Source organism: Siphateles boraxobius, unplaced genomic scaffold (genome assembly GCF_051911475.1).
Source record: "Siphateles boraxobius isolate OS27281-9 unplaced genomic scaffold, OSU_SipBor_1 77, whole genome shotgun sequence".
Taxonomy (NCBI): Eukaryota; Metazoa; Chordata; class Actinopteri; order Cypriniformes; family Leuciscidae; genus Siphateles; species Siphateles boraxobius.
In genome coordinates this window covers 1,110,351-1,125,893 of record NW_027509205.1, presented here as the reverse complement: position 1 = coordinate 1,125,893, position 15,543 = coordinate 1,110,351, and the positions used below count along the sequence as shown (strand labels likewise).

General features: G+C 43.3%; 8 non-coding genes across 8 annotated transcripts; 5 read left to right on the top strand and 3 right to left on the bottom strand.

Moving 5' to 3' along the window:
• Positions 1 to 1,124: 1,124 nt before the first annotated feature.
• Positions 1,125 to 1,211, top strand: trnay-gua (transfer RNA tyrosine (anticodon GUA)). The gene is given in 2 exon segments: positions 1,125 to 1,161; positions 1,176 to 1,211. It is a non-coding gene; the product is annotated as a tRNA-Tyr (tRNA).
• Positions 1,212 to 1,326: 115 nt separating this feature from the next.
• trnae-cuc (transfer RNA glutamic acid (anticodon CUC)) lies at positions 1,327 to 1,398 on the bottom strand. Its single transcript has one exon. It is a non-coding gene; the product is annotated as a tRNA-Glu (tRNA).
• A 2,299-nt stretch (positions 1,399 to 3,697) lies between these two features.
• On the top strand, positions 3,698 to 3,770 carry trnar-acg (transfer RNA arginine (anticodon ACG)). Its single transcript has one exon. It is a non-coding gene; the product is annotated as a tRNA-Arg (tRNA).
• Positions 3,771 to 4,171: 401 nt separating this feature from the next.
• trnae-uuc (transfer RNA glutamic acid (anticodon UUC)) lies at positions 4,172 to 4,243 on the top strand. Its single transcript has one exon. It is a non-coding gene; the product is annotated as a tRNA-Glu (tRNA).
• Positions 4,244 to 4,362: 119 nt separating this feature from the next.
• On the top strand, positions 4,363 to 4,449 carry trnay-gua (transfer RNA tyrosine (anticodon GUA)). Its single transcript is given in 2 exon segments — positions 4,363 to 4,399; positions 4,414 to 4,449. It is a non-coding gene; the product is annotated as a tRNA-Tyr (tRNA).
• A 115-nt stretch (positions 4,450 to 4,564) lies between these two features.
• Positions 4,565 to 4,636, bottom strand: trnae-cuc (transfer RNA glutamic acid (anticodon CUC)). The gene has a single exon. It is a non-coding gene; the product is annotated as a tRNA-Glu (tRNA).
• Positions 4,637 to 6,805: 2,169 nt separating this feature from the next.
• trnay-gua (transfer RNA tyrosine (anticodon GUA)) lies at positions 6,806 to 6,892 on the top strand. Its single transcript is given in 2 exon segments — positions 6,806 to 6,842; positions 6,857 to 6,892. It is a non-coding gene; the product is annotated as a tRNA-Tyr (tRNA).
• A 115-nt stretch (positions 6,893 to 7,007) lies between these two features.
• On the bottom strand, positions 7,008 to 7,079 carry trnae-cuc (transfer RNA glutamic acid (anticodon CUC)). The gene has a single exon. It is a non-coding gene; the product is annotated as a tRNA-Glu (tRNA).
• Positions 7,080 to 15,543: the final 8,464 nt, after the last annotated feature.

Below are 15,543 nucleotides of genomic sequence, written 5' to 3'. Positions count from 1 at the left end.
GGCTCGAGCAAGTTGAGCGATTTCGTTTAATACCAATCACTCCGTGTTTGTTACGCATACAAGGATATATATAAACTCTTAGACCTTTATAGAAGTCCGCAAGGTTCAACTACATAACTAACAGTCCTAGATAGACAGGATACAGTATAAACTTCAAACGTACAGGAATACATCATGTTTACATTTCATAATCACTCATTTCTGGGTTTTAATGTTATAGATGCATATATGTGTGTGTGTGTGTGTGTGTGAGTGTGTGTTGTCCATTTGCGCATCTGGCATTCCTTCCTCGCTGGGGGGGGGGGGTTTGGAGATAACGGTCTTCTTGGATGTTGGCTCGCGAACAAATCAGGATCGCGCGAGGATCTCTGTGGGGACTCATTACGCTGTAAAGGTGTCACAAACTAATCTACCCTCCAGACTGGCTGGCGCTAACGGAAGATTTAGAATTGGAAGAGTCATAGGTTGGGGCTTTAGAAACCCCTGTTAACGTGTGTTTATTGTGTTAAGGAATGCTGACTCCATGATTCTGCGCTCATACCCTACACTATGCTGTCAGCCCTTAGTCGTTTTCTTATCCCATAGTTTTTGTTATTATTATTATTGGATTGGTTGAGAAATATTAAAAATTGACAGTCCAACAATAGGCTGCTTTGTCAGTAGGATAACGGTTACCATACAATACTATGCGTCTTTTAAAATGCATTGCATGAGTACTGTCACAAGGACCTTGCTTTACGACCAGTTTGTAGTGTCTATTATACCATCGCAAGAATGGGAGGAAACTGAACCCCTCGTGAGGCAAATGAGAGCTCCCTCTGTTGAGCCTGATGAAATTGAATTCAGTAAACAATCCCTTCGGATCATTCCCATCTTCTTAAAGGGGTCGGTCACACACTAAAATTAAAAGGGTCTGCTCCAGGCAGAAGGAAGATCCCATATGGTCTAGCGGTCAGGATTCCTTGTTTTCACCCAAGCGGCCCGGGTTCGACTCCCGGTATGGGAAGATCGGATTGTCTTTGCATCACTTAATTGAAACAACCAGCATGTATGTCTGTAGCAGTTTTAGCCATGGCGGAGATTCAGCCACCTGATATGTTGAGGTTCTGTCCCCAATCAGTGTGCCTTCGATAGCTCAGCTGGAAGAGCGGAGGACTGTAGGTGGCAAGTTGGCAATCCTTAGGTCGCTGGTTCAACTCCGGTTCGAAGGAGGTCTTTTTCACACATAAACTTTTCCTTGGCCCTGCTTCTCGACGAGGGCGTCAGCGCTTGAGTTCGTAGTTCGCCATTTTACAATCACGGCCGCCGGTGGTGGGCAAAAACTAATTCACTGACCGGGAATCGAACCCGGGCCGCGGCGGTGAGAGCGCCGAATCCTAACCACTAGACCACCAGGGAAAGTCTGCTGACAGCTTGCCCTCAAGCCTGGCTGTGGCCTTTACCAGATTTTGCAGCAAGACCACTAATACTTGTATTTTACTCCAGGAGAGGAGACGTCACCGACCCTGGCAAACAGACAAACTGTCACAGACTCTGTAGGAATATCCTAACAACACCACAACTTGCCATGAAAACAAAAACAATAAGATCGCCAGCCTGCATCTCGAAGGTTTTTAAAGCAGTTTTTTGCAGACGTCTGTGGCCCTGGATCCCAGTTCTTCCACTGACTAACTGTCACAGGCTCTGTAGTAATATAACAATGATGAGTACGTGAACAAGAATTTGTTATAAAACGCAGTGCAGCATGATAAACGCCATCCAGCCTTTTCAATAAATATGTAGACGCATGCATGTAAACAACATCACCATAGTCTAAAATAGGTAAAATAGTACTCTGTATTATTCTCTTTCTAGCTATAAAGGAAAAACATTTTTTTTTCCCGAAAAAGAAAACCCAGTCTTGGTTTAAGCCTTTTCACCAAGTAATTAATGTGAACATCAAAGGCTAACTTCTCATCGAGCCATATTCCTACATATTTATAAGTTGGTACTCTTTCTATATGTAAACCCTCAATAGTCAGAATAGGCATAACAGTAGACATAGAACGGCTACGTGTAAAAAGAATATACTTCGTTTTATTTACATTTAAAACTAATTTTAGTTTCAACAAAGTAAGCTGAAAAGTATAAAAAGAATCCTTAAGAATTTCAATAGCCTGAGACACAGAGGATGCAGTGGAGTAAATAATTGTATCGTCAGCATAAAAATGTAGCTTTGCGGATTGTATTCTCTGCCCCAATTCATTAATAAAAATAGAAAAAAGAAATGGTGCCAATAAAGAACCTTGCGGGACACCCTTCCTGACTATTACCATGGATGAGGTGTAATTATCTACAGCAACACATTGAGTTCTATCCGATAAATAATTTTTAAACCAACTCACAGCCGAATTATCGAGGCCAACACTTTTAAGCCTCCGTAACAGTAAAACATGATCCACTAAGTCAAACGCTTTTGTCAAATAAAAAAATAAGGCCGCACAATGTTGTCTATTATCGAGAGCAGTAATTAAATCATGTAGTAGCTGTTATCGTACTATGGCCCGCTCTAAATCCTGACTGAAATGCGTTGTAAATATCATGACTAAGTAGATATTCTTTCATTTGATCATTTATAATAGATTCAAAAACTTTTGCTAAAACCGGTAATTTAGAAATCGGACGATAATTATTCAAATCGGAAGGATCGCCTCCTTTTAATAAAGGCATAACCATAGCCGATTTCCAAGATGGTGGAATTACATTAGTGGATAGACTCAAATTAAAAATCGATGCAATAGGTTCGGCAATAATATCTGCTGACAATTTTTAAAAAATTGGTTCAATTTGGTCAGACCCACCTGATTTCTTACAGTCTAAATTTCGGAGTAGTTTACGAACTTGGGACGGCAATACAGGGGCAAAAGAAAATAAATCTGATTCACTATTAGTCAACTCATCAGTTCTCTGTTCATCAAGGACCAAGGAATTGTCTGTTATCAAACCAGCTGAAATAAAATTACTATTAAACGTATTAACAATATCAGCCTTGTCTGTAATCAATCTTTGACTCAATTTTAAAACTTTTGGAAGATTAGTGGATGTATTTGATCCTATAAAAGATTTCGTTAATTTCCAAAATTTAGAAGGACAATTCATGTTATCATTAATCAGGTTTAAATAATACTGACTCTTCGAACTTTATATTAATTTTGTACACTTATTTCGTAATAATCTATATTGAGACCAGTCCTCCTCACCATTTGTTTTCTTTGCTTTAGACCAAGCCACGTTTCTTTGCTTAATAAAATTAGAGACGGATTGATTGAACCAAATATTATTTCTACCTCTCACCCGAAATCTACGTAAAGGAGCATGTTTATCACAAATTTCTAGAAAGATAGATTTGAAATAATCCCAAGCATCAACCACATCAGGTATAATTGAAACCAACTGTAAATCACTATTATATAGATCATGCAAAAAAGCCTGTGCATTAAAATTTTTAAATTTACGTTTAAGATTTGAATTGAGAATTGAGATCCCTAACATGTGAGGCCTCCATCTTGAAGGTTTTTGTAGCAGGCCCCTCATCTGACCCCTTCCTGATGTTGGGTCCAGGTCTGTTAATAGCATGCGAAAAAGTAGATGTCATCACAGGCCTCTGCCCAGTCGAAAACCAACACGTGCCGTGTAAGCTCACGGACACCTGATCAGTGGGCCAGTGGTGAAATGGATAACGCGTCTGACTACGGATCAGAAGATTCTAGGTTCGACTCCTGGCTGGCTCGCTCTGCATCTTTTACTATGCTGTCAGCCCTTAGCCGTTTTATTAACCCATAGTTTTTGTTATTATTATTATTGGATTGGTTGAGAAATATTAAAAATTGACAGTCCAACAATAGGCTGCTTTGTCAGTAGGATAACGGTTACCATACAATACTATGCGTCTTTTAAAATGCATTGCATGAGTACTGTCACAAGGACATTGCTTTACGACCAGTTTGTAGTGTCTATTATACCATCGCAAGAATGGGAGGAAACTGAGCCCCTCATGAGGCAAATGAGAGCTCCCTCTGTTGAGCCTGATGAAATTGAATTCAGTAAACAATCCCTTCGGATCATTCCCATGTCCTTAAAGGGGACGGTCACACACTAAAAGTAAAAGGGTCTGCTCCAGGCAGAAGGAAGATCCCATATGGTCTAGCGGTCAGGATTCCTGGTTTTCACCCAGGCGGCCAGGGTTCGACTCCCGGTATGGGAAGATCGGTTTGTATTTGCATCACTTAATCGAAACAACCAGCATGTATGTCTGTAGTAGTTATAGCCAGTGGCGGAGATTTAGCAACCTGATATTTTGAGGTTCTGTCCCCAATCAGTGTGCCTTCGATAGCTCAGCTGGAAGAGCGGAGGACTGTAGGTGGCAAGTTGGCAATCCTTAGGTCGCTGGTTCAACTCCCGCTTGAAGGAGTTCTTTTTCACACATAAACTTTTCCTTGGCCCTGCTTCTCGACGAGGGCGTCAGCGCTTGAGTTCGTAGTTCGCCATTTTACAATCACGGCCGCCGGTGGTGGGAAAAAACTCATTCCCTGACCGGGAGTCGAACCCGGGCCGCGGCGGTGAGACCGCCGAATCCTAACCACTAGACCACCAGGGAAAGTCTGCTGACGACTTTTCCTCAAGCCTGGCTGTAGCCTTTACCCGATTTTGCAGCAAGACCACTAATACTTGTATTTTACTCCAGGAGAGGAGACGTCACCGACCCTGGCAAACTGACAAACTGTCACAGACTCTGTAGGAATATCCTAACAACACCACAACTTGCCATGAAAACAAAAACAATAAGATCGCCAACCTGCATCTCGAAGGTTTTTAAAGCAGTTTTTTGCAGACGTCTGTGGCCCTGGATCCCAGTTCTTCCACCGAGAAACTGTCACAGGCTCTGTAGTAATATCCTAACAACACCACAACTTAACATTTATTTTATTTTATTTCCTTTATTTTTCCAGGAAGGTTCCATTGAGATTAAAAGAAATCCCTTCCTCCAGGGAGTCCTGGCCAAGATGGCCACACTACAAATCACACACAAACACATATAAAACATTCCAGAAAGTCAGGGCACAACATTCATCATAAATCAAGTAAAACAACAGCATGATTCAATCATTGTATGCTGCAGTAAATTTTTTAATACATTCAAAGGAGGAATTGTTTCAGGAGGGACAGTAGCTTGAAATTCATTCCACAGCCATGGAGCATAGTAGGTGAAAGATGATTTACCATGCTCTGAATGTACCCTAGGTACTACTAATTTAATCCCATTAGATGATCTAGTGCTATAGTTCTTTCTACATAAACATAGAAGACTAGTAATGTAATTTGGAAGTCTACCCATCAATGTCTTTACAATAAATTCTAACATATGGGATTTCCTTCTTTGATATAAAGAGGACCAACCCAAATAGTTGTGCAGCAAACAATGATGAGTACGTGAACAAGAATTTGTTATAAAACGCAGTGCAGCATGATAAACGCCATCCAGCCTTTTCAATAAATATGTAGACGCATGCATGTAAACAACATCCCCATAGTCTAAAATAGGTAAAATAGTACTCTGTATTATTCTCTTTCTAGCTATAAAGGAAAAACATTTTTTTTTCCCGAAAAAGAAAACCCAGTCTTGGTTTAAGCCTTTTCACCAAGTAATTAATGTGAACATCAAAGGCTAACTTCTCATCGAGCCTTATTCCTAAATATTTATAAGTTGGTACTCTTTCTATATGTAAACCCTCAATAGTCAGAATAGGCATAACAGTAGACATAGAACGGCTACGTGTAAAAAGAATATACTTCGTTTTATTTACATTTAAAACTAATTTTAGTTTCAACAAAGTAAGCTGAAAAGTATAAAAAGAATCCTTAAGAATTTCAATAGCCTGAGACACAGAGGATGCAGTGGAGTAAATAATTGTATCGTCAGCATAAAAATGTAGCTTTGCGGATTGTATTCCCTGCCCCAATTCATTAATAAAAATTGAAAAAAGAAGTGGTGCCAATAAAGAACCTTGCGGGACACCCTTCCTGACTATTACCATGGATGAGGTGTAATTATCTACAGCAACACATTGAGTTCTATCCGATAAATAATTTTTAAACCAACTCACAGCCGAATTATCGAAGCCAACACTTTTAAGCCTCCGTAACAGTAAAACATGATCCACTAAGTCAAACGCTTTTGTCAAATAAAAAAATAAGGCCGCACAATGTTGTCTATTATCGAGAGCAGTAATTAAATCATGTAGTATTGTAGTATCGAATTATTCAAATCGGAAGGATCGCCTCCTTTTAATAAAGGCATACCCATAGCCGATTTCCAAGATGGCGGAATTACATTAGTGGATAGACTCAAATTAAAAATCGATGCAATAGGTTCGGCAATAATATCTGCTGAAAATTTTTAAAAATATGGTTCAATTTGGTCAGACTCACCTGATTTCTTACAGTCTAAATTTGGGAGTAGTTTACGAACTTGGGACGGAAATACAGGGGCAAAAGAAAATAAATCTGATTCACTATTAGTCAACTCATCAGTTCTCTGTTCATCAAGGACCAAGGAATTGTCTCTTATCAAACCAGCTGATATGGTCTAACGGTCAGGATTCCTGGTTTTCACCCAGGCGGCCCGGGTTCGACTCCCGGTATGGGAAGATCGGGTTATCTTTGCATCACTTAATCGAAACAACCAGCATGTATGTCTGTAGCAGTTTTAGCCAGTGGCGGAGATTCAGCAACCTGATATGTTGAGGTTCTGTCCCCAATCAGTGTGCCTTCGATAGCTCAGCTGGAAGAGCGGAGGACTGTAGGTGGCAAGTTGGCAATCCTTAGGTCGCTGGTTCAACTCCGGCTCGAAGGAGTTCTTTTTCACACATAAACTTTTCCTTGGCCCTGCTTCTCGACGAGGGTGTTAGCGCTTGAGTTCGTATTTCGCCATTTTACAATCACGGCCGCCGGTGGTGGGCAAAAACTCATTCCCTGACCGGGAATCGAACCCGGGCCGCAGCGGTGAGAGCGCCGAATCCTAACCACTAGACCACCAGGGAAAGTCTGCTGACGACTTGCCCTCAAGCCTCTCTGTGGCCTTTACCCGATTTTGCAGCAAGACCACTAATACTTGTATTTTACTCCAGGAGAGGAGACGTCACCGACCCTGGCAAACTGACAAACTGTCACAGACTCTGTAGGAATATCCTAACAACACCACAACTTGCCATGAAAACAAAAACAATAAGATCGCCAACCTGCATCTCGAAGGTTTTTAAAGCAGTTTTTTGCAGACGTCTGTGGCCCTGGATCCCAGTTCTTCCACTGAGAAACTGTCACAGGCTCTGTAGTAATATCCTAACAACACCACAACTTAACATTTATTTTATTTTATTTACTTTATTTTTTTTTCAAGGAAGGTCCCATTGAGATTAAAAGAAATCTCTTCCTCCAGGGAGTCCTGGCCAAGATGGCCACACTACAAATCACACACAAACACACAACACATATAAAACATTCCAGAAAGTCAGAGCACAACATTCATCATAAATCAAGTAAAACAACAGCATGATTCAATCATTGTATACTGCATTAAACTTTTAAATACATTCAAAGGAGGAATTGTTTCAGGAGGGACAGTAGCTTGAAATTCATTCCACAGCCATGGAGCATATTAGGAGAAAGATGATTTACCATGCTCTGAATGTACCCTAGGTACTACTAATTTAATCCCATTAGATGATCTAGTGCTATAGTTCTTTCTACATAAACATAGAAGACTAGTAATGTAATTTGGAAGTCTACCCATCAATGTCTTTACAATAAATTCTAACATATGGGATTTCCTTCTTTGATATAAAGAGGACCAACCTAAATAGTTGTGCAGCAAACAATGATGAGTACGTGAACAAGAATTTGTTATAAAACGCAGTGCAGCATGATAAACACCATCCAGCCTTTTCAATAAATATGTAGACGCATGCATGTAAACAACATCACCATAGTCTAAAATAGGTAAAATAGTACTCTGTATTATTCTCTTTCTAGCTATAAAGGAAAAAAAAAATTTTTCCCGAAAAAGAAAACCCAGTCTTGGTTTAAGCCTTTTCACCAAGTAATTAATGTGAACATCAAAGGCTAACTTCTCATCGAGCCATATTCCTAAATATTTATAAGTTGGTACTCTTTCTATATGTAAACCCTCAATAGTCAGAATAGGCATAACAGTAGACATAGAACGGCTACGTGTAAAAAGAATATACTTCGTTTTATTTACATTTAAAACTAATTTTAGTTTCAACAAAGTAAGCTGAAAAGTATAAAAAGAATCCTTAAGAATTTCAATAGCCTGAGACACACAGGATGCAGTGGAGTAAATAATTGTATCGTCAGCATAAAAATGTAGCTTTGCGGATTGTATTCCCTGCCCCAATTCATTAATAAAAATAGAAAAAAGAAGTGGTGCCAATAAAGAACCTTGCGGGACACCCTTCCTGACTATTACCATGGATGAGGTGTAATTATCTACATCAACACATTGAGTTCTATCCGATGAATAATTTTTAAACCAACTCACAGCGGAATTATCGAGGCCAACACTTTTAAGCCTCCGTAACAGTTGTAAGGGGTGTACAGTTAAAGACCCAGAACCAGATATGAAGAATGAAGACCCATAGTCAGAATTATAAAAAATTAAAGAAAATATTTACTGAAGATAGTTTGCAGTATCATCAGCAGAAGTCAGCTTCAATACTCGCACAGGAGTTCGTAGGCCGCCCCGCTTACAGTTACAAAGATCACAGCAGTTATACGATTTCCAAGGTCTAAGCTACGTCATTGCTTACAGGATGAATGATTCTCATTGGCTATGAAATAGATAAACACAGTAATTTTCCACACATATACAGATAGACTGAAGCATATCTCCATCGATTATGCAGCTGAAGTAAGGCACGTCATGACCTTCCAGGTCGCAGATTTGGGTTGCTGGGCGCCAGTATGTCCAGAACAACAACTCAGTCAATCTCCAATAATGCCAGTGGTTCCTTAACCTGTAACCAAGAAGACTAACACACACACCGACACACAGCTTTTCCAAGGTTGGATTTGGCCAGGCTCTCACTATAAACAGGAGAGTCCTCTCAAAACATAAAGATAATTCGTTCTTTCTCTGAAGGATAGCTAAACTTTAGTCTAACTGGAAAGAAAGGCTTTAACGAAGAAATGGCCCCTTAAACTATTGGCTTCAATGACCCCTATATGTTTTAACACATTGAAGACCTTTCTCAAACACAAAACAAGTCCCTATTTCATTTCTGGAAGCTGTGTTAAATAAGCAAGCACTGCATTCAGATATCAAATACAGACATTAAAGAATACATGAAAAGAACATTTCAGTAATCACAATGGTAACTTATATAAATAAAGCAAAATCTCCAGAGAAGTCATTCAACTCATTTGATATTTAGAAGGAAAAATATTGATTAATACCTTAATTATAATCAATCATTACATATACATTGAAGCAGCAGTGGATTCCAATCCACCCCCTTCAGTCCCCCGTTTTAGACCAATGCGGAGTCCTAAACACCACATCTGGTCTATCCATAAAGAGGCTGCTTCAAAATGTTAGGTTTCTGACCCATGCTCCTCTGTCAGGTTAATTTTTATAAAACAAACAATATCTTTTTCCTTCAATGACTTAATATCAACAACATATCCCACATACTACAATATTGATCTCCAGAACCTTTGGACATAGCTGTCTTTACATGTCTTACACAGCTATTATTCATCTTGGCTAATTTTGTTTCATCATCAAATTAACTGATACAATACAAGTACATATTTAATCATAAATACCAGGATATATGTGTCAGGGTTACATCATCCAGATCACCATCTCCGCCCACTCGTTCCCTTTCACCCAACCAGACTTTTCCCCGTTCATTATCCCCTGAGTACTAATCACCGTCACCTGTGTCCCATCAACCATATGGACTATAAAACACTCACCTTCACTGCAGTCACTTGTCTGGTCTCGTCATTCCATGGCTCACAGACTTCCCGATCACTTACCTTCTACTTACCGTCGCTTCACTCATCTTGGATCAACCCATCCGTACCAGCCATCGCCACGCCACCTGCAAGAGAGGGAAAGAAAGAGAGAGACTTAAAACCACAGCTAAGCTTCATTGAACTTTCTATGTTACTTCTTCTCACCTGTTATCTCCGACCGCAATCCTTCTGCAAAATAATCACTGATAACTTACCATCTTGTCTGATTCCTCTGTGATCCGTGACAGAAGACCAGACCACAGAAAGGAGTAATTATGCAGAATCAGTCGGATTTAGAAGAGGATTCCTCAGCGGCTAATCCTCCGGTCGCCGCGGCACTCTTTCCACCACCTCCACTTCCGCAACCTCCCGCTGCTTCGTTCACTGCCTCTGCGAGTCCCATGGCCCGGCCAGCGCCCTACTCTGGTGAGGCGGAGAACTGCAGTGGGTTTCTTCTCCAGGTATCCTTGTATATCTCCATGAATGAGCATCAGTTCCGTAGTGATACCGCCCGGGTGGCTTTCATTATCTCACTGTTATCTGGTCAAGCACTTCGATGGGCACAGTCATTGTGGGATTCAGATGCCCCGGTGGTCAAATCCTTCTCAAGTTTTAAACAGCACTTTAAAGAGGTTTTGGGCAAACAATATCAGAACTGTCCATTCACGACCAACTCTATAACCTCCGTCAAGGAAATTCTTCAGTGAGTTCGTATACGCTTCAGTTCCGCACACTAGCCGCAGCTAGCGGCTGGAATGAAACCGCCCTGATCACCGCCTTTCGTCATGGTTTGAATTCCAACGTCCGCCAGCTGTTGGTGGTGTATGAGGACAGCATGGGGTTAGAGAATCTGATCCAGCAGACAATCCGTACAGCCCAGCGTCTCACCGCTTGTGATAGGTTTGTACCCACTGTAAGTTCTCCGCCTCCGGCGCCTTCAGTCACTCCTCCAGCACCAGTTCCAATGGAAGTAGACTCCACCCACCTTTCTACAGCTGAACGCCAGCGCAGATTTCAACATTCCCTCTGTCTATACTGTGCTTCCGACAAGCATCTCCTCAGTTCTTGCCCTGTACGACCTCCGCGACAGGCGGTAAGTGCCATTCAACTCTCCCCGAAGATTGAGCCTCTCACACGTACCAGAGTACATGTATTAACCTCCTGTGTTTGTCTCCCAGCGCAAGCCCTCATTGACTCCGGGTCTGCGGGGAACTTCATATCCACCCAGTTTCTCCAAAAGTTGAATATTCGGCGACGCCGTCTGTGCCGAGATCTTCCCGTCCAAACCATACAAGGCAAGCCATTAGGTCGTGGTCGAATTCGCCATTATACACCCACTCTAACTCTTCGTATCGGCTGTTTACACTCTGAGGAAATTTCTCTTATGGTGCTGGAGGAGTCCACCGCGGATATCATCCTGGGACGTCCCTGGTTAGTACAACATCAGCCGGTACTCCACTGGGGAACTGGAGAGGTACTCCGTTGGGGTGAAGATTGCCATAGATCCTGCCACAGTTCCATATAGAAGGTTCATTCTTCGTCCCGTTCCAAGTCACCCGCGGGGGAAACTAGAGTTCCTGTCTGTTCTACTTCGGTGGAAAGCCCTGAAGTCCAAGTTCAAGGCGAAATCCCAGTGGAGTACCAGGCGTTCCAGGACGTATTCAGTAAGGAACTGGCAACCAAACTACCTCCACACCGGCCATGGGACTGCGCCATCGACTTGCTACCCGGAGCCACCCTTCGCAAAGGTCGTATATATCCTCTGTCCATCCCGGAACAGAAGGCCATGGAGGAGTATGTGAAGGAAGCTTTACATCAGCAGTTTATTCGACCATCTACCTCCCCTGCCGCTTCGAGCTTCTTCTTTGTGGCCAAAAAGGACGGAGGCTTGCGGCCCTGTATCGATTACCGTCATCTTAACTCTCAGACTGTCAAATTCAGCTATCCCCTTCCTCTGGTACCTGCCGCCCTGGAACAGCTGCGTGGTGCACGCATTTTCTCCAAACTGGACCTTAGAAGTGCGTATAATCTGATCCGAATCCGGCATGGAGATGAGTGGAAAACTGCCTTTGTGACCCCCTCGGGCCACTACGAGTATCAGGTCATGCCTTTCGGACTGTCCAACGCTCCTGCCGTCTTCCAAGGTCATATGAATGAAGTCCTTCGAGAGTTCCTCAACCGTTTTGTAATCGTCTACATTGATGATATACTCATATACTCTTCTTCTATGTCTGAGCACCATCAACATGTCATCCAGGTCCTCGAGAAGCTGAGAGCACACAGGTTATATCTGAAGCTGGAGAAGTGCGAATTTCACACCTCTACCGTTCACTTCCTGGGTTATGTCATCAACCAACAGGGCATCCAAATGGACCAGAGGAAGGTGGAAACTATCCAGAACTGGCCACAACCCTCCTCCGTAAAGGAACTGCAACGATTCCTGGGGTTCGCGAACTTCTATAGACGATTCATCCGGAACTACAGTCATATCAGTGCTCCCCTCACTTCTTCCCTCAAGGGACGGCCCAAGTCTCTGTCCCTATCTCCCTCCGCAGTACAGGCCTTCCAGCGTTTAAAGGAAACTTTCATCACTGCTCCCATCCTCATTCATCCAAACCCGGACCTTCCGTTTGTGGTAGAGGTAGATGCCTCATCTACTGGAGTAGGAGCAGTTCTCTCTCAGCGGCAGGGTGAGCCACCCAAACTCCTTCCATGCGCCTTCTTCTCCAAGAAATTAGCCCCGGCGGAGCGGAACTATGACGTCGGTAACCGAGAGCTGCTGGCCATCAAACTGGCCCTTGAGGAGTGGAGGCACTGGCTGGAGGGAGCTAACCATCAATTCACAGTAATCACCGATCATCGCAACTTGGAGTACTTAAGGGAGGCTAAAAGACTGAACCCTAGACAAGCCCGCTGGGCTCTATTCTTCACACGCTTCAACTTTGTGGTGTCATATCGTCCCGGGAGTAAGAATTGCAAGGCTGATGTACTTTCACGACTCCATCACACCTCTGTTGAAGATCTTCATCCCGAACCTATCCTCCCTCCAGCCGTAATCCTCAGTCCAATCGTCTGGGAGGTTGACCAACAGATCGCCCAGGAACTGACACGTCAACCCGCTCCGCCGGGAGGTCCAGAAGGGCGTATTTTCGTACCTCCACATCTACGTACTCCCCTTCTGGACTCCGCTCACTCCCTTCCGGGCTCTGGACATCCGGGTAGCAAGCGTACCCTCTCGCTCCTCAGTCAACGGTACTGGTGGCCGTCCATCTCCAGAGATGTCTCCAGGTTCATCCGCGGTTGTTCAGTCTGTGCCATCACCAACACCCCGAGGAGAGTCCCAGAAGGCAAGCTCGTGCCGTTACCTCTTCCCAGGCGACCATGGTCACACATTGGTGTCGATTTCATGACTGATCTACCCAATTCAGAAGGCTTTACCTGCGTATTCGTTGTTGTGGACAGGTTCTCTAAAGGTTGTAAGCTGATTCCCTTACCTGGTCTTCCCAATGCGTTACAAGCAGCTGAAGCTCTATTCCACAACGTCTTTAGGAACTTCGGCCTCCCAGAGGATATCGTCTCGGATCGGGGACCTCAGTTCATCTCAAGAGTATGGCAAGCCTTCTTCAAACTCCTCGGGGTCACCATCAGCCTTTCCTCAGGCTACCATCCGCAGACTAACGGCCAGACTGAGCGGAAGATTCAGGAGATTGGACGTTACCTGCGGACGTACTGCCATCAGTACCAGGACAGCTGGAACCGTTACCTCCCATGGGCTGAGTATGCCCAAAACTCTCTGCGGCAGAACACCACCGGGCTCACCCCCTTCCAGTGTATCCTTGGTTACCAGCCTCCACTCTTTCCTTGGTCGGGTGAGCCCTCGGAGGTTCCAGCTGTCGACTTCTGGTTCCATCAGAGCGAGGGGGTATGGGACTCAGCTCATGTGCATCTACAGCAGGCAGTACGGAGACACAAGGAACAAGCGGACCGTCACCGACTCGACACCCCTCAGTATCAGCCAGGTCAAAAGGTGTGGTTGTCGACTCGAGACATCCGTCTCCGTCTACCTTGCCGTAAGCTGAGTCCTCGATTCATCGGACCATTCACCATCCAGAGGCAGTTGAACGAAGTGACCTACAGGCTCAATCTTCCCCCTCATTTCAGGATTGCTCCTTCATTCCATGTTTCCTTACTTAAACCCTTCACTGACCCTGTCACCCCTGTTCCCTCAGATAACCTTCCCACTGACGTACCTCCTCCCGTTCCCGTTGAAGAGGAGCCCATTTATCGAGTCCGCTCTATCATGGATTCTCGGCGGCGAGGTCCTCGGCTGGAGTACCTGGTGGACTGGGAGGACTACGGACCAGAGGAACGTTCCTGGGTCCTGCGAGATGACATCTTGGATCCAACGCTACTCACCCAGTTCCACAGTGATCATCCGGATCGTCCGGCTCCCAGGGGTCGTGGTCGACCTCGCCGCCGGCAGCGCCCGTCTCAGGCGTCAAGAGCCGCCTCGGGAGGGGGGGGTACTGTCAGGGTTACATCATCCAGATCACCATCTCCGCCCACTCGTTCCCTTTCACCCAACCAGACTTTTCCCCGTTCATTATCCCCTGAGTACTAATCAACGTCACCTGTGTCCCATCAACCATATGGACTATAAAACACTCACCTTCACTGCAGTCACTTGTCTGGTCTCGTCATTCCATGGCTCACAGACTTCCCGATCACTTACCTTCTACTTACCGTCGCTTCACTCATCTTGGATCAACCCATCCGTACCAGCCATCGCCACGCCACCTGCAAGAGAGGGAAAGAAAGAGAGAGACTTAAAACCACAGCTAAGCTTCATTGAACTTTCTATGTTACTTCTTCTCACCTGTTATCTCCGACCGCAATCCTTCTGCAAAATAAACACTGATAACTTACCATCTTGTCTGATTCCTCTGTGATCCGTGACAATATGCACTAGTTTTTATAATTTCCAATTCATTTTATAATGAACTAAGAAGAATAGTTAATCCATTCTTTTCACTACTCCCCTTTATAGACCCAAAAGGTTCAAAACACTGGTTGAAAACACAAAGGTTGTCAAACTGCAAATAAACAACATAAAAAAAAATAATAAGACCCATAATAATCCACTTTAAGTCTCTCCATGAATTCATCCTTCAGTTTACAATCACCATCTTAATTATATAACATCTTATACTTTTTTTTACTCTTTTCAAAAATAGAAATAAAATAAAACAAATTCAAATCATCATTTCAATCATTATTTTACCCCTAAAATATAGAATTGTTCCCCATTCTGCTAAATGCATTCCTTATCTTTATATCACGTTAATCCCTGTTAATCATACTCAATGCCTTTATTATTATTATTATTTTTTTTATCTGAAACATCATTTTTCATACCATTTCAACTTGATTTGACTTAACAGGTGTTAATAAATAGTTCCATAAATT